The sequence below is a fragment of the Staurois parvus genome, unplaced genomic scaffold, assembly GCF_062004578.1.
Source record: "Staurois parvus isolate SC_StPar_1 unplaced genomic scaffold, SC_StPar_1.0 ptg000694l, whole genome shotgun sequence".
In the NCBI taxonomy this organism is placed as follows: Eukaryota; Metazoa; Chordata; class Amphibia; order Anura; family Ranidae; genus Staurois; species Staurois parvus.
In genome coordinates this window covers 5407292-5426735 of record NW_028318490.1, presented here as the reverse complement: position 1 = coordinate 5426735, position 19444 = coordinate 5407292, and the positions used below count along the sequence as shown (strand labels likewise).

Genomic DNA, 19444 nt, shown 5'->3' with positions numbered 1-19444 from the left:
CTGAGTACATAGGCATGCTTATACTTTTCAGAGGTCCGATATTGTTCTATGTACAATCCTTGTTTTATTGATTGCATGTAATATTCTAATTTTCTGAGATTGTAGCTGATTAGAGTGGGACACTTTGAGCCGAGAATATTGCACCTTTTCACAATATTCTAATTTTCTGAGATTGTGGATTTGGGGTTTTCATGAGCTGTAAGCCATAATCATCACAATTATGACAAATCACGGCTTGAACTATCTTGCTTTGCATGTAATGAGTCTATCTCATATATTAGTTTCACCTTTTAAGTTGCATTACTGAAATAAATGAACTTTTGCACAATATTCTAGTTTTTTGAGTTTCACCTGTACATGATGTTGCACACCTGTGCCGCCCTGTTGCAGTATTTCTGCTATAGGGCAGCGCAGAAGCGGTTAATCGCCACTGGGTTTTTTCTTTTATGCTAAATAAAAGAAAAAATACCAAAGATTTTTAAAAATAAACACCTTTTTTTTCAATTCTGTTATAACATTTTGCAAATAATCTTTCTGCATACATTTAGGCCAAAGTGTATTCTGCTACTTTTTTTGGATAGCATAGTGGCTAAGCGGGTAGCACTCCTGTCTAGCACCACTAGGGTTGTTGGTTCAAATCCCAGCCACGGCACTACTTGCCTGGAGTTTGCATGTTCTCCCTGTGCCTTTTGTGGGTTTCCTCCCACACTACAAAGACATGCTGGTAGGTTAATTGGTTCCTGCCTAAATTGGCCCTAGTATATGAACATGAGGTAGAGACTTTAGATTATGAGCTTCTTGAGAATTAGGGACTGATGTGAATGTACAATGTTGCATAAATTGATGGCCCTATATAAGTACCTGTGATAAATAAAAATAATTGAAATCAATGTTTATTATTTAGTCTGTAGGAAAGTAGTCCACAAATTATGGTATATATCAGGGGCGGACTGACAACTCATGGGGCCCCCGGGCAATAGGGGATCATGGGGCCCCTGTGTCCTTGCCCAAACTCAAAAAAGCCTATGAAAAAGGTACCAGAGGCATCTCATGGGGCCCCTACTGACCCCGGGCCCTTGGGCAGTGCCCTAGTTTCCAAATGGTCAGTCCGCCCCTGGTATATATACAGTATCTCACAGAAGTGTATTCCATACCTAACTGATCCCTGCGGAAGCCAAGAACTACTATTGTAGCCACTGCTACTACAGTGATTTTTCAGTCTCCTGGGTCCTGTGACGAGTCCAAGCCTGACCAATATACAGTATCTCCCAGAAGTGAGTACACCCCTCCAGGGGCGGACTGACAACTCATGCGGCCCCCGGGAAATAGGGGATCATGGGGCCCCTGTGTCCTCGCCCACACTCAAACCACACCCAAAAAAGCCTATGAAAGGTACCAGGGACATCTCATGGGGCCCCCTACTGACCCCGGGCCCTCAGGCAGTGCTCGAGTTCCCCAATGGTCAGTCCGCCCCTGCACCCATCACATTTTTGTAAATATTTTATTATATCCTTTCATGTTGCAACACTGAAGAAATGAAACTTTGCTACAATGTAGTGACATTACAACTTGTATAACAGTGTAAATTTGCTGTCCCCTCAAAAATAACTCAATACACAGTCATTAATGTCTAAACCGCTGGCAACAAAAGTGAGTACACCCCTAAGTGAAAATCTCCAAATTGAGCCCAATTAGCCATTTTCCCTCCCCGGTGTCATGTGACTCGTTAGTGTTACAAGGTCTCAGGTGTGAATGGGGAGCAGGTGTGTTAAATTTGGTGTTATCGCTCTCACTCTCTCATACTGGTCACTGTAAGTTCAACATGGCACCTCATGGCAAAGAACTCTCTGAGGATCTGAGAAAAAGAATTGTTGCTCTACATAAAGATGGCCTAGGCTATAAGAAGATTGCCAAGACACTGAAACTGAGCTGCAGCACGGTGGCCAAGACCATACAGTGGTTTAACAAGACAGGTTCCACTCAGAACAGGTCTCGCCATGGTCGACCAAAGAAGTTGAGTGCACATGCTCAGCGTCATATCCAGAGGTTGTCTTTGGGAAATAGACGTATGAGTGCTGCCAGCATTGCTGCAGACATTGAAGGGGTGGGGGGGGGGGTCGGCCTGTCAGTGCTCAGTCCATACGCCATACACTGCATCAAATTGGTTTACATGGCTGCCATCTCAGAAGGAAGCCTCTTCTAAAGATGATGCACAAGAATAGAGAAACAGTTTGCTGAAGACAAGCAGACTAAGGTCATGGATTACTGGAACCATGTCCTTTGGTCTGGTGAGACCAAGACAAGCTTATTTGGTTCAGATGGTGTCAAAGGAGTGTGGCGGCAACCAGGTGAGGAATACAAAGACAAGTGTGGTTTGCCTACAGTCAAGCTACAGTCATGGTGGTGGGAGTGTCATGGTCTGGGGCTGTATGAGTGCTGCCGGCACTGGGGAGCTACAGTTCATTGAGGGAACCATGAATTCTAACATGTACTGTGACATACTGAAGCAGAGCATGATCCCCTCCCTTCGGAGACTGGGCTGCAGGGCTGTATTCCAACATTATAACGACCCCAAACACACCTCCAAGATGACCAATGCCTTGCTAAAGAAGCTGTGGATAAAGGTGATGGACTGGCCAAGCATGTCTCCAGACCTAAACCCTATTGAGCATCTGTGGGGCATCCTCAAATGGAAGGTGGAGGAGCACTAGGTCTCTAACATCCACCAGCTCCGTGATGTCATCATGGAGGAGTGGAAGAGGACTGCAGTGGCAACCTCTGAAGCTCTGGTGAACTCCATGCCCAAAAGGGGTGGAAAATAATGGTGGCCACACAAAATATTGACACTTTGGGCTCAATTTGGACATTTTCACTTAGGGGTGTACTCACTCGTGTTGCCAGCGGTTTAGACATTAATGGCTGTGTTGAGTTATTTTGAGGGGACAGCAAATTTACACTGTTATACAAGCTGTACACTCACTACTTTACATTGTACCAAAGTGTCATTTCTTCAGTGTTGTCACATGAAAAGATATAATAAAACATTTACAAAAATGTGTGGGGTGTACTCACTTCTGTGAGATACTGTACATATATGTGAAATGCCCTCTAGTGTAAGATTTGTTTTAGAGGCTTGCTGGAAGCCTGGGTATGAGTCAGCCTAGGAATGAGTCAGCAAGGTTATTTCAGTTTAAAGGATAAGTTCACATTTCAGACAATGTTAAATGTTACACCCATATCCAGAGTGTAACATGTTACGAAAAGAGCAGCTCCCGCTCCCCTGCATTGACAGCTGTGCGGGGCTTTAGCAGCTGTTGGTTTGTAGTTCTCAATGAACTACCACAGCGCTGTAGCTCATTGAGTCTTCCTGTCAATATATCTGCTGGGCCGTACATCTCGTACGAGCCAGCAGATATACTGACAGGTCTGCAGGAGACCTGCATAGCACCAGCGATCTGTTGATCACTGGTGCAATGGTTTACAGGCTCATGAAACAAAAAATAACTAATGCACATATTTTTACCTGCATTTATTATTTATTAATTTTTTTGCAAAATGTCAACTTACCCTTTAAGGCTGGAGAGCTCTGCTGATCAGTTCTTTGATACCTCCTTCTGCTCCAGAAATTTGGAGAAGTTTATATAAGCTATGGGTGGGGGTGAGGAGGGGCTGATCTGCATACTTAGGACAATCTGGCCAATTCCCAAGCAGGAGGTTTGGCATGGTGGCTAGATCAGCCCTTAAATATGAGAGCCTGGTCAGCAGGGAAGTCAGGTGGAACATGGAATGAGGAAGTTCTACTGGTGTGGAGCCTCTGAGGGGGCCCCAAAGGAAGGGGTCTGCCTACAGGCTGGAAGCTGGAATGAAGGACCTCCACTGTCACACAGTTTACCGGAGAACGACAGCCTGTCAGCAGGGAAGGAACCAGCCCAGCGTGATGCCTGGTAGCAGTTTCAACCTTTAAGCTACAGGAAAAGAACAGGTGAGTATTTCTACACTCCCCGGGCCAAAGAAGAGAGAGGGTGGTCAGGTGCAATACCCAACTAGTTTTCCCTGGGACTACATTATTTGTGTGTCTTGGAATCCCTTGCCCTGGGATACTCTTAAGACAGCCAGGTGGATGAAGAGATTTTCATCTGATGCCCCAACAAAAAGCCGGAGATCTATTTGAAGGGTCTGTTGAAAAAATTGATAGACTTCAAAAAAGGGCGTTTGATAGTTGCAGGAGATTTAAATCTTTGTATGGATCCACAAAAGGATACAACCTCCCTTGTGCAGAGAGAAGGTGGTAGGTCTCTGAGAGCTTTGAAAAAAGCGAGCCACGAGTACCAACTGGTGGACACTTAGAGAATAATGCATATGAAAGACAGAGACTATACCTTCTTCTCTAATGCACATGAGATATACTCGAGACTGGATTATATTTTAATAGATCATCAACTCATAGATCTATTGGTTAAAATAGAAATAGAGATGAGTACATTCTCGGATCATGCCCCTGTCATAATGAAAATGGGATGGGGTAGATGGTGGATGGGAGGCCTAGGTTGGAGGTTAAATGAGGCCCTTCTTTTAGATGAGGATATAGCTCAGAGGATTGGGGAAGAGATCAAGATATATTTTAAGGAGAATGAGACAGAGGAAGTATCGACAGCCACAGTATGGGAAAGCCACAAGGTATATATAAGAGGAATCCTGATTGCGATGGGAGGCAGGAAGAGAAGAGAAAGAAGAGAGAGGGTTAGTGGGCTCTTAAAAGAAATCCTGGATTTGGAGCAGATACAAAAGAAGAAAATAATAAGAGAAACGAGACAGAAGTTAATGGATAAAAAAGATGAGCTAGAGAGACTGATGGATGAGGAGAGGAGAAGAGTATATAATAAAGTATTAAGTGAAAGATATAGATGGGGAGACAGACCAGGAAAATACTTAATGAGAGCTCTGAATAAAAAGAAAAATAGAAATTATATAGAAAAGATAAAAAATCCTAAGGGGGAGTTGGTTCACTCAGCTAAAGAGATTATTAAAGTGTTTACGGAGTACTATAGAAAGTTGTATAACATTAGTCCCCCAGGCTCTCCAAAAGAAAATGGAGAGGATATTAACAAAAAAAGGATGATATATTTAAAAAACGCAGGATTACCAAAGTTAAGTGAAGTACAACTGAACTCCTTGGATGCGGAAATTTCCCAGAACGAAATAAAAGCAGCATTAAGAAGTACAGGGGGTGGAAAAAGTCCAGGACCGGATGGGTATACAGTAAAGTACTATAAAAAATATAGTGAAATATTGTTACCTAAGCTGAAGAAGTATATGAACGATCTGGGAGGAGAGATGGAGGGGAGAAGAGAATCTCTCCAGGCCCATGTTGTACTCATTCACAAGGAGGGAAAAGATCCTTCTCAGTGTTCCAGCTATAGACCAATTTCATTATTGAACATCGATACTAAGTTGTACGCAAAGGTTCTAGCAAATAGGCTGAAAGATCTAATGTCTGAATGGATACATGGAGATCAGGTGGGCTTTGTCCCAGGGAGAGAGGGTAGAGATAACGGGTTGAGAACTCTGATGCTTATTCAGAAAAGTAGAAAAGGGAAAGCCCCGGTGGTACTATTGTCGATTGATGCTGAAAAGGCATTCGATAGAGTGGATTGGGGCTTCATGATGGACAACTTAGAAGCGTTGGGGATTGGAGAGAGAATGCGGGAGTGGATAGGTAAATTATATAGGGAGCCCACCGCAATTATTACGGTAAATGGGGAGAGATCGGAATCCATTGGGATGTCCAATGGAACAAGACAGGGCTGCCCACTGTCCCCCCTGTTGTATGTTTTGCCATTGGAACCCCTGTTGTCAACCATAAGGAATAACGGAGCGGTAAAGGGAATCCAGATAGAAAATATAGAACACAAAGTAGCGGCCTATGCGGATGACTTATTGTTTTATGTAGGCAACCCCCGAATAACATTACCAAACATAATGATGATCTTGAAGGAATATGGTGAACTATCAAATTTAAAAATGAATCCAACAAAAACAGAGATCTTGAATATCAACATATTAAAGAGTGAAAAGGAAAAGCTTCAAAAAGAATTCCCCTTTATATGGAGAGAAAAAGATTTAAAATACCTAGGAATAAAACTCGCTATTTCATATAAACAACTGTATAGATTAAACTATATTTCTTTGATAAATGAGACCAAGGAAGAATTAAAAATATTAGAAGGAGGAAACCCATCATGGATAGGACGTATAAACCTAGTTAAAATGGTAATCATACCTAAAATACTGTATAAATTCCAAATGGTTCCAATCAAACTCCCAGAGGCTTTTTTTAAGATAATAAAAAAAATGTTAACAAGATATATCTGGAGGAATAAAAAACCAAGAATATCATACGAAACACTGAGTAGGACTAAAGAGAAAGGGGGAATGGGTTTACCTGATGTCAAGAGATACTATAAAGCAGTAATCTTAGCAAGAATTTACGATTGGACATTCAACCATAAGGGGAAGAGTTGGGTAAAAATTGAAAATGAACTGAGTGGGATTAGTTTGAGTAAGATGATATGGGTCCCAGCACATTTTAGAAGAATTAAAGAATGCACAAGTATTTACACTTTAAATGTCTTAAGGGTATGGGATAATTTACACAAAAAGATGAAATGGGAATTCAACTCTATATTAATGCCTCTTGCAAATACTGAGTATTTCCCCCCAGGAAAGGATGAGATATCAGGGAGATGGTTCAAAAGGGAAGATATCCAACTTAGAGATGTACTGGTAGAGGGGGAATTGAGACCATTTAAAGAACTAAAAGAGAAGAAGGGAGACATTTTTACTGGAATAGATGAGTGGAAATATCACCAGTTAAAATGTTTTATTGGAAAGTTACCAAAACCCCTGAGATTAAAAAAGGAGTGGAATATGTTTGAAAGGTTGTTAGAAACACGTAGAGATGGGAAACATGGTATTGCTAAAATTTATAGAATACTCACAGAATTAGACACAGACACAAAGTTAATTTTTATAACGAAATGGGAAAGAGATATGGAGGTGGTGTTAGATGAGGATCAACAGAACAAGATATTTAGATTGATACACGAGAATGTTAGTATGAGAGACGTTGAGATTAACTATAAGTGTTTGACACGATGGCATATTACACCGAGCATTATTATTATTATTATACAGTATTTATAAAGCGCCAATAGTTCACTCAGCGCTGTACATTACAAAGGGGGACAGAACATGTGATAGAACAATACCAATACAATGCAAAACATGAGGGGATCGAGGGCCCTGCTCTTTCGAGCTTACAATCTAGAAGGGATGGGATAGTGGTACAGGAGGAGATAGCTGTGGGGGATGGAGTGGTAGGAAGAGTGGAGGAGGTCAGCAAGTTAGCAGGGGGTGAGGTAGGCTTCCCTGAAGAGATGGGTTTTCAGGGTGCACCTAAAGGAGAGGAGAGTAGGTGATAATCTGATGGGTTGGGGAAGGGAGTTCCAGAGGATGGGTGACACCCTGGAGAAGTCCTGGAGGCGGGCATGGGAGGAGGAGACAAGGGAACTAGAGAGAAGGAGGTCTTGTGAGGAGCGGAGTATGCGTGCTGGGCGGTACTTGGATATTAGGTCAGTGATGTAGTTCGGGGCAGTATGGTGGACAGCTTTGTACGTCAGTGTTAGGATTTTAAATTTGATCCGTTGCGCAATCGGAAGCCAGTGGAGGGATTGGCAGAGGGGGGTGGCGGAAACGGAGCGGTTGGAAAGGTGAATGAGTCTGGCAGCCGTATTCAGGATCGACTGAAGCGGGGATAGCCAGCGGTGAGGCAGGCCAGTGAGGAGGGAGTTGCAGTAGTCGAGTCGTGATATGATGAGGGAGTGGATGAGCTGTTTAGTGGTTTCTGGGGTTAGGAACGTGCGGATTTTGGCGATGTTGCGGAGGTGGAGTCTGCACGAGTTTGTTAAAGATTGGACTTGGGGCTGGAAGGATAGGTTGGAGTCCAGAATGACACCAAGTACTCTGGCCTGCAGAGCGGGTTTGATATTGGCGTTGTTGGATGTGATGTAGAAGTCGATGGGGGGTGGGGTTCGGGTTGGGGGGAAGACAAGGAGCTCGGTTTTGGAGAGATTCAGTTTAAGGAAGTGGAGCGACATCCAATCTGATATGTCGCTCAGTAGGTGTGTGATTTGGGCAGAGACCGAGGGGGTGAGGTGGGGGGTTGAGAGATAGATTTGTGTGTCGTCGGCATAGAGGTGGTAGTTGAAGCCGTGAGAGTGTATGAGTTGGCCAAGGGAGGAGGTGTAGATGGAGAAGAGAAGGGGCCCAAGGACAGAGCCTTGAGGGACCCCAACAGAGAGGGGGAGTGAGGGGGAGGTGGTAGCATTATAGGTAACGCTGAAAGAGCGTTGTGACAGGTAGGATGAGAGCCAGGAGAGAGCAGAATCTCTGAGGCCGAGGGAGTGTAGTATTTTGAGGAGGAGGGGGTGGTCAACTGTGTCGAAGGCCGCAGAGAGGTCAAGGAGTAGGAGCACTGAATAGTGGCCATTAGCTTTGGCGGTTAGAAGGTCGTTGGAGAGTTTGAGTAAGGCGGTTTCGGTGGAGTGTAGGGGGCGGAAGCCAGACTGTAGGGGATCGAGGAGGTTGTTGTTGTTGAGGTGAGAGCATAGGCGGGTGTAGACGAGGCGCTCGAGGAGTTTAGATGTAAGTTGGAGCAGGGAGATGGGTCTGAGGTTGTTCGGGTCATTGGGGTCCAGGGAGGGCTTTTTAAGTATGGTGGTGATGTGTGCATGCTTCAGTGGGGAGGGGAAAGTGCCGGAGGAGAGGGAGAGATTAAAGATGTGGATGAGGGAGCGTAGGATGGAGGGGGAGGGAGGTCGTAGGAATTGTGAGGGGATAGGGTCGAGGGGGCAGGTGGTGAGGCGGGCATCAGAGAGGATCTTGGAGACTTCCTCGATGGTAGTAAGGTCAAAGGTGTGGAGTGTTGGGGGAGCTTCAGTATGAGGAATGTAGGGTGGGGTGGGAGTGGAGGTCAGAGCAGTGGTGGGGCCGTGGGAGAGGGGTGATGAGGGGGTAGCTGAGTGAGGGGGAACGGGGTTGGAGGGAGTTTGAGCAGTGACGAAGTCCCTGCGGGTAATGTCGAGGGGGAGGGGGGATGAGGGGGTAGCTGTGTGAGAGGGGACGGGTTGAGAGGGCGTGTGAGTTGCGGCAATGTCCTTGCGAATTGTGTCAATCTTGTTTTTGAAGTGATTGGCAATCTCAAGGCCGGTGAGTGAGGTGCTGGGTGGAGGTGGGGGTGGAGAGAGTAGAGAGTTGAAGGTGGAGAAGAGTCGGCGAGGATTGGAGGAGAGGGCCTTGATGAGGGTCAGGAAGTAGGCTTGTTTGGCTGCGTGGAGGGAGGAGGTGTAGGTGCGGAAGGCAGATTTGTAGCAGGTGAAAGCTTGTTGGGATTTTGTTTTGCGCCATAGTCACTCCAGGGCAAGACTGCGTCGTTTGAGGGTTTTGGTGTGATCAGTATGCCAGGGCTGGAGCGGTCGGAGTCTGATGTTGCGTGTGGTTAAAGGCGCTAGTGAGTCAAGGGCTGCTGACAGCGCGTTGTTGTAGGCAGTCAGAGCCAAGTCGGGGCAGGACAGGGGGAGGATGCGGTCGTGGAGTTGATCAGCTGCAGAGTGAAGGGGGGCAGGGTTAAGGTTGCGGAGGTTACGGCTGGTAGTAGTGTGACATTTGGAGGGGTAGGCGTTGGAGGACGAGGAGATAGAGAAGGTGATCAGGTTGTGGTCAGAGAGAGGGAAGGGGGTGTTAGTGAGGTTGTGGGGAGCGCAGCGGTTGGAGAAGACAAGATCAAGGATATTACCGTCGGAGTGGGTGGTGGATTGTATGCACTGTGCAAGTGCAAAGGAGGAGGTTAAGTGGAGGAGACGGGCTGTGTCTGGTTTGTCAAGGTTGACAGGGATGTTGAAATCCCCAAGAATGATGGTGGGTAGCTCAGAGGAGAGGAAGAAGGGTAGCCAGGAGGAGAAGTCTTCCAGGAAGCGGGGTATGGATCCAGGAGGCCGGTATATCACAGCAATCTTCAGGGGGGTTGGGGAGAATAGTCGGACGCAGTGGGCCTCGAAGGAGGAGAAGGATAGGGAGGGGGGGTTTGGGAGGACTCGGAAGGTGCTCTGCGGTGACAGGAGCAGACCAACCCCACCACCTTTGCGACCGTTAGGTCTGGGTGAGTGGGTCCAGGTGAGACCTCCATAGGAGAGTGCAGCAGGGGGGGTAGAGTCAGTGGGCTGGATCCAGGTTTCCGTGATCGCCGGGAGGTTGAGGGAGCGGGAAACAAAGAGGTCGTGGATGGCGGTAAGCTTGTTGCACACCGATCGGGCGTTCAGGAGTGCACATGAAAACGGGGGGGAGATTTTAGGGAGCAGGGGGACAGATACTAGGTTGCGGGGGTTGCGGTAGGACATGGAGGCGGGAGGGTGTTGTGCGGGTGAGGGAGGTGGTGGAGGGCCAGGATTCGGGGAGATGTCTCCCGCGGCTAGGAGGAGGAGAAGGGTGAGAAAGGTGGCATGGGAGCGGGATGTGCAGGAGCGTGAGAAACTCCTAGTGGAGGTGTTCGGGTCAGTGGGAGAGTGGAATAATAGGAGGAGGTGGTGGGTGCCATAGAGGGGCGAAGGAAGCAGTGAAGACACAATATACAAATGTTTAGGAGGAGCAGAGGGATATAGTGAATGGATTTTGGGAATGGAGGAGAGGAAAATGAGAAGGAGTAGAAGAGGCATTTTGGGGGGTGATGAGAGCAGTAGTAGGGAGATGATAGCAATGAGGGGGAGATGTGCAAGTTTTGGGGTGGAGCAGAGGGGTAAAGAAATGAGATTTGGGAACAGAGGATAGTAGTATGAAGAGGAGTGTATTATATAAAGGTACACAGAGTGGGACTCAGGCATGTAAGTGATGTTTCCCAGGGTGTTTGCTTGCAGTCCGTCCAGCATGCAGTAGAGTTTCTTGCTGTTGTTGTGTCTTTCTGCTGCTTAGGTTCTCCTGCTTTAGTTCAACTGCTGTGTTTAACTGCTTCGCACTCTTTCAAAGCCGCACTCTGCTGTGTTTAACTGCTTCGCACTCTTTCAAAGCCGCACTCTGCTGTGTTTAACTGCTTTGCACTCTTTCAAAGCCGCACTCTGCTGTGTTTAACTGCTTCGCACTCTTTCAAAGCCGCACTCTGCTGTGTTTAACTGCTTCGCACTCTTTCAAAGCCGCACTCCGTCAGAAGCAGCACCCCCATCAGAGACTGTGCCCCCCATCAGAGATCTCCCCCCATGAGCTGATCTGAATTTATAGGGAGATGCTCAAATGAGCATTCAACTCCACCCCAATTAGAAGCTGATAAGGCTCACATGAATAGTGGGGGATGCCTCATAGAAACCAGGCTACAGTCGTAAACTGGGTGCAACTGGAGGTGAGGACTGCTCAACATACACACAAATATAAATACACCATTAGTTCTGAATATAACAGGAGTGAAAGCGATTTTGAGTTAGGAGTGGAGGTAGGAGAGATGCATTTACCCAAAAGGAAAACAGCATTGAGCACAAGATGAGTAGGGAGAATTCAAAAATGTGTTGGAGAGGATGTGGGGAGATGGGCACGGTGTTTCACATATGGTGGCAATGTCCGAAAATTCAGGCTTTCTGGAAGTCAATAGTTAAATTAATAGAAATAATAACTGGAAATGACATAGGGTTAGACCCAACGATGTGTCTCCTACATAATGTTGAGACAACAGTAAATAAATACAAAGAATCAGGCGTATGGTACTATTTAAATGCTGCAAAAGGGTTGATACCCAAGTTCTGGCAGAAAACAGAGGTGCCGAAGGAGGAAGACTGGATCAATAGAGTAAATCAGATTAGTAGAATGGAAAAATCTTACTATATGCAGGAAGACAGGATGGGAATATACTATACGAGATGGGAAAAATGGGAAAAATCAGGATTGAAAGAGAAATATAGAAAATTTTAAACTAGGAAGTCTTTTAAAGTTATTGGGCCTTGAGAGATTGGAGAACTTGCAGAGGGGAGGGAGGGGGAAGGAGGGTAGAAATGGGTTGGGAGGGGAGGGAAAGAAAAGAGGTATTAGAAGGGGCAAAGTAGAAATGTAATGATTATTTATATGTATGGTGTCTTTTCTTATGGAATTTTTGTAATAATATGAAAAATTAATAAATATTTAAATTAAAAAAAAAAAAAAAAAAAAGAGATTTTCATCTGAGGTCTGAGGAGGTTCATATAAGAGGACTAAGTGCAACTTGCAAAGACAGTGTGCTGATTTGTGTCCTTGTTGTACTTAAGAAGTTGTCCTCCAAGTTGTTTCCATTCCATTGGGCATCCCATATACCCCTAGACCACATCCAAGTTGTTAACCCCCAAGAAAACAAGAAAAACCAAGCTCATGGACTGTATACTGACTGTGGATACAAATATCCCCCTAAATGATCCCTTTTTGGAAAGCAGACAGTCCAAGGTATTTAGTAAGAGGCATGGATAGATTTTTGAAGTTGTAATTTTTTTGTCATAATTTTTTGGAAAATGAATAAATGTCACCAGTACAGTACAGCATCATTATATAACTGGTATGGCAGTGATCAGGGACACTGACTGGTAACAGTGTGTAAAAATAAATACATTAGTATTATTATTTTTTTTAATAGATTTTTTTAAAAATGTTTTTTAACACACTGTGACCAGAGCAATATCATATTACCATAGTAACATTGTACTACTGTGGGGAAGTGATCAGGATTGTTTTTTTAACACATTATGATTGTTTACACCAGTGAATTCCACTGGTATAAGCAACCATTTTTATTGAATTAAATTGATTCATTCAGTGTGTTTGTGATTAGCTGTGATTGGCCACAGTTAATCACATAGTACAGATTGTCTGTGAGTGGCCCTGTCTGTACCATGTGATCACAACACAACTGTACACAATGAATGGCTATTCATTGTTTATAATTGTCATGTGATCTGCTGTGATTGGTCACAGTGATCAAATGGTACAGTCAGCGGCCTGGTAAAGTGATTTGTCATGGTGGACACAGCCAGTGACAGATCGTGCCAGAGCACGGTCTGCGGGGCACACGCAAGTTTCCTGGAGGATGTCATATGACATCCACCCAGAAAGACGAAAGTCCCACCTGGGTGTCATCTGACAACAGGCCAGGTGTTAAGTGGTTAAATCATAAAAAATAATAATAATTATAAAATGTATGATAATTAAAAAATTACTTTCTATTTTTTATTTTTTTTATACTAGTAATAGTGGCGATCAGCGACTTATAGCAGGATTGTGAGTGCGGCAGACAATCTGACATTTTGTGGGAACTGACTAACAATGTCATCTCCAGTGACACTAATACAGTGATCAGTGCTAATAATACACACTGACACTGTACTAATGACACTGGCTGGGAAGGGGTTAACATCTGGGGCAATCAAAGGGTTAACTGTGTACCTAACAAGTGTTTATTTGTATAATGTGTGTTGTTTTTTTCCAAGGGATGTGATGATTTTTATTCCCCGCTACATCCCTGCTGATAACAGAGAGATCTGTGTTGTTCACCAACACAGATCTCTCTCCTGTCATCTGCTCTGCTGATCAACAGGAGGGAACAACGTTTCTCAGTAGCAGCAGCTGCTGGTAACTCTCACTGCGCCAAAAGGCAGCCCAAGGGCAGTATCTGGCCACTGTGAGAAGACATTGTGGGGATGATTTTCAGCCTATGTTCAGTAAATGGCGCTATATAAAAAAACAGTTTTAGAAAAACTAAAAATCTCTGAAAATTTTTATTTATGGGCCAGTTCACACCACAATTTCTGTGTTCCAGATGTATTTCTGCATGTGCATTTTGAATGCGTTCCAGTGTGTTTTTTCTCCTCTTTTTTCCTTCATCTCTGTAATCCGCTGAAATGTGATTACTTGCAGTGTATTAAAATGGACATTAGATGGTGGTGGTCTGCCATTCTGGACCACTAGCATGGGCAGAACAGCTCTCTGGAACTTTGTTTTTTTTTTTGTTTTTTTTTTTAGGTTTACCTCTATTTTTATTCTCGGTGACAGTGGTGGTCAGGACAGTTGGAGAGAGTGAAGCTCTTCCACAGCACTAACAACCTGGCAATGGTTCGAACCCCTCACTACTAGGACGTCAAATCTTTTATTAAAAAAATTGTCTTTTAGTTAAACTTTAAGTATGCATCACAAAGTAAATGTAAAAACACAAAGAACATAATAAAAGTGCAGTAAAACAAAGGCAACACAAACTGTGCACACAAGTACAAGAAAACCTACAATTCTTCACCTGTAATTTATCAAATCCCACAGTGAGATGTGAGCAGCTATGCCTGAAGATCTGTTGGCCACCAGGTTTGTTCCATGAACTATAAGAGCTTGAAAACTTACCTATTTAATACAAAGGGTCAATATTAGATAGACCTTTATAAAGAAACACTGCCTCAACACAATTAGATCAAAACAGAACAATAATTAACAATGATCACATTACACAAAAAAGGACACTTTATACATTTATATAAGAACACACTGCATCTCTTTGTGCTTTATAGTCTATCAGTCTAACCAAAATTTCTTGTAGAGCGGCCCACATAAACTGTCACGCCGATGGACAGTACTCCATATCCACTTAATTCACCCAACATAGTCCAAGGTTTCTCTTTACAACAGAGGCACATATGTAATCTTTGGACTTGCCAAGTGATGACCAATGATCCAGTGGGCAGAGGTCCTCCAGGGTCAACGCAATACTTTTACAAAGGCGAAATACTTCCATGGTTTTAAAAAAATCCATATATATATATATAAATATGAATACTGTACATTAGGAATTTATTTTTGGCAGCTGTAAACTCCCATGATTCTCCTTGGTTTACGTCAAGTTTGTAACAGTTTTGTGTTCAATAAGGTCTCTAAAAAACATCTGTTCTGCTGAGATATTGTGATATTCATTCTGAGCCATTACAGACATTGTTTAATTTCCATAATAGTGAAGTGAACTATTTAAAGATGTTAAGTTGTATTTAAATCCTGCTATATGGACTTCATTACATATATGGAATGTCAATGTGATGGCGATGATTCCAGTGGTGGGATGTTTTGGTTTTTCTGTCTGTGGAAAGTTGGCAGGAAAATTCAGTAGATTCTGCGAAACCTGGCAAAGGATGAAAGGGTTGAGGACTCTCAGTTGAGAAGGATGACAGATCAAGTTCATTGCAGGCTTGCTCCAAAACCCATATGTGCTCACTCTTTGGTGCAAAAGTAAACTTGACAGCCATTTAACATAATGTGGTTTGAACATCATGAGTACCACAGTAATGTTTGGGTCATAGTGCAAGCTATCTGAGAAAATGGACTCTGGGTAGCAAAGCCGGAAAGTAGTCCTTTCCCCAACATCTTCTTCATATCCGAGGACAGGACCATCATTCATCCTTATTATGACATCATAGCTAGCAATTTTCTTGCCTAATGTGCTGTGTCAAAGCACTCCACCATTTCCAACCACAACACATTTCTTGCAGGAAATATTTCTGATTTCATCTGGAAGGTCACACTTTGGAAGCTTCTTTAGAGCCACATCAAAATATCTATCTCCTTTTCGTGTTCCGTAAGGTAGGTCTATCCTGTTGCTGCCAAGATTTGCAGACTGCTTCTTGTAGTCTTCACAAAGAAACGGTTCAATATTAGACATATTCAAAAGGAGATTAAATTTCTCATTGTAACAAGACTAGAATTCTTTGACTGAGTCTGTTGGCAACATGGAGATGGTTTTCTTTTGAACAAATATATGAAGCATGAAATGAAGTACATCAGCAAATACTATTCCAACAAACAGGAACTTTCTCATGACTAACAAACCTTGATACATGGTACAGAACCACTATACCAGTCCAGAACACCTAATATGAATCTGTCAAATCTTCATTGCAGTCTTTGTGTCTGTCTTTCAACTAAGATGTCGTCCACATTGAAACACACTATTGAGCTCTCTGGACTCTGCTCCCTGCTGGTCCTGAACACCACAGTCCGCTATGAGGGGGAGGAGGAGGAGGGGCACCGCCTGGAGGGGGAGACAGGACAAGGGGGGCTGTGCCGGAGACACGTGACACGAGCTCTCTGGAACTTGTATGCTGGATAGCAGGACTTAGCTGGTGAGCAGGGCAGTTAGGGACTACATTTCCCAAGAGAGGTAGCGTGTGGGTGGGCATATAAGTGGCCATATCAGGAGATTGGCCAAGAGAGTGCGGGGAGAGACTGAAAGAGAAGGAGGTGTGCTGACGGCTGAATTGCTGAACTAGGCCGCAGAGCCAGAGTTGGAGAGAGAGGAAGAGCAGAAAGAGCCTGCTGACCACCCAGTCTGCCACGCTGCCAATCTGACAACAGGATACCAGACGGGACGCTGAGTCTGAACCAGAAAGTCCATGGACTGACCCCGTTTGCAGAAAATGACAGATCGCTATGATCTGCCATACTACTTGATCAGGTGAGAGAGACCCATGCATCCACTAACGAAGTTAGAGCTGACAGCTTGCCACCTCAGCTGTCTAACTACACATAGTTGTAATCATTACATGTAGTTGCTTCAGTTTGTGGCCTTGTTTTCACAGCCGCCATTGTTGAGATACATCTACATTGCAGTTTCTTGTACAAGCTGATCGCAGGACATACAGTTGCAGGCCAGGATACAGCAGTGTCCACTAAAACAACAAGTTTCCTCTTTCTCAATAAAGCAGGATTCCCATTACTGTTAACTTTTGCCTCATACGCACAAAGAGAGCTGTCTTTGCCTATAGACATTTATGTCAATTATTGCTTTTCATTACTTCAAGCCTGCCCCATGTTTAGTGCTTTAAAGGGGACCCTGGCTTGATTCGCTACCACCAAAAGGAAAAGTGTTAATTCTCCCCTTGTTCCTTCACTATCTCTGTGTCACTATTCCAAGGAACTATATTACACACCTCAACTCAACTTCATACCAATTGGGCCCCAACAAGCACACAAAAGACATTGTAGGGTTCTTAAAGGGGAAGTGTTCAATTTCATATTAGAATTCTCTTTCTTTCACATCTAATCCTTGTCATCTACTGAAGACCCACAGTGAGATTACCTGTTTTTTGACAGTTGTTTTCTGCTCACTGGGGATTCAGCAGTCTCCTCATATTGGAGGCAGTGGATTATTTCTGAAAGCAGGCCTACAGTTATTGTTGCTTTATGGTGATTGTTGTTACTTTTGCTCACAGTTACCAAGAGTGGTTATATTTACTGCCAATATCAATGTTATTTTGTTCTTTTTTTAACCAAGTTACTTATGATTCCAATATAAACTTCATATTGGTTTACACTAACTTGTCTGTGAGTCCATTTTACAATTGTGCTTTACTTTGGTAACGGGAGCACGATGGTGTCAGCAGAGGCTGGGCTTGCAACCTAAGGTTCAGATTGACAGGGAACCCAAACGAATTACTAAGCAACCCTTAAGGGGGTAGTGCTACATGTGGGGGCTCGAATGTCCCTGTTAAGAAAATCTGTAAACTTGCAGAGAGAGAAATCATGGAACCATCTGATGATGTTGCCCAGTGCCAAGAGGAGAATGGAAACTTAGAGCAGTGTATGGTGCTGAGTTTACCCGGGGATGATAGGACAGAAGGACAGGAGGAGCAGATGTTAACAGCCCTCATACCAGACCATAAAGGGAGCATCATCGATATCAGAAACAATCCAGATGCACCCAATGCATTAGTATTGACTGAGTGGGCTAAAGGGATCCCTTCTGTGCTCGAACAACAGAGATACATCTGACTTACACAGTAATGACACAAGTGTTCTGATCCAGTGCTATTGATTTAAGTGGAGAGAATTTACGGAAAGGTACACCTGAGCCAGAGCCGTCCACTTTTGCTGCAGCTTACATCATTGGCTGAACTAAGGAAGTTTATAGAGACCTTGCTGAAAAGCTCCGCCTTGATTGCTAGTCACAACTCTCAGAGGTTGAAATTCTTCTCTGGAAAGACCCTCCACCCCAGGGGAAGATGACTTTGAAACATGGATTGACCAAGCCCTCCAAGCTATAGAAGAGTGGGAAGTATCAAATCCCCTAAAGAGACAAAGGGTAGTGGAGAGCTTGCAGGCCCTCGCCTCAGAAATTGTACGTAATCTAAAACGGGACAAGCCCAGCTGTACTGCCCAAAAGTGTCTTTAAGCCAGGGGTGGACTAACAACTCATGGGGCCCCGGGCAATAGGAGATAATGGGGCCCCCTGTGTCCCCGCCCACACACAAGCCACACCCACACAATGCCTTACCTCCATATTGCAGCTCAGCTGCATAGAGGGGTATTTAAATATCTACCGTAGCATAGCCTGAAAGTACAGTAAAGATGTCCAATGACTGAGAGGTTAATTGCCTTGTACAACTGTTCAGCTCCCACTCAGCCTCTATCCTGACAGGGGAGCCCACCCCCCACAACCCTTTTTTTCCTGACAAACCATGGAAAATCTGACATCTGCATTTTTTACTGAAATATGACAGAAACTCCTGTTAGAAACTAAGAGGGGAAGATACAGTAGTGAGATAGAGACAGAAGAGGGGAGGGAGAGAGAGAGATGGAAAAGTAGGAGAGAGATGTAGGAAGGGGAGAGAAGGTGGCAGGAGAGGAAGGTGAGAAGGGGGAGGTGAGAGAGAGAGGGAGGGCGAGAGGGAGTGAAAGAGAGAGGGGGGAAAGGGTGAGAGAGAGGGGTTGAAAGAGAGAGGGAAGGTGAGAGAGAGGGGGGGTGAGAAAGAGAGGGAGTGAAAGAGAGGTAGGGTGTGAAAGAGGGAGATAGGGAGAGGATGAGAGAGAGGGAGGGATAGAGAGGGTGAGAAAGAGGGAGACAGAGGGTGAAAGAGAGGGGGTGGGAGAGAGAGAGGGAGGGTGAAAGAAAGGGTGTGAGAGAGGGAGAAGTGAGAGAGGGGGAGAGAGAGAGGGTAAGAGAAAGAGGGGGTAAGAGAGAGAGAGAGGGTAATAGAGAGAAAGATAGAGGGGGGGAGAGAGGGTAAAAAAGAGAGAGGGGGGGAGAATGGTAAGAGAGTGAGAGAGAGGGAGAAGGGTGGGAGGGAGAGAAAGAGGGTGAGAGGGGTGGGAGGGAGAGAGAGAGGGTGAGAGAGCGGGAGAGAGAGACGGGGTGTTAGAGAAATGGAGAGGGGGAGAGGGCGAGAGAGAGGGTGGGAGAGAGAGAAAGAAGGCAAGAGAGAGAGGGAGAGAAACACGGTGAGAAAGGGAGAGAGAGGGGGGCAGAGAGAGAGAGGGGGAAGGAGGGGGAGAGGGGGGAAAGAGAGAGAGGGTGAGAGAAAGGGAGAGGGGGTTAGAGGCGGAAAGAGAGAGGGGAAAGAAAGGATGAGAGAGAGAGACG

General features: G+C 44.7%; 1 pseudogene; it reads right to left on the bottom strand.

Moving 5' to 3' along the window:
* Nucleotides 1–14890: 14890 nt before the first annotated feature.
* LOC149446231 (type 2 lactosamine alpha-2,3-sialyltransferase pseudogene) lies at nt 14891–16053 on the bottom strand (annotated as a pseudogene).
* Nucleotides 16054–19444: the final 3391 nt, after the last annotated feature.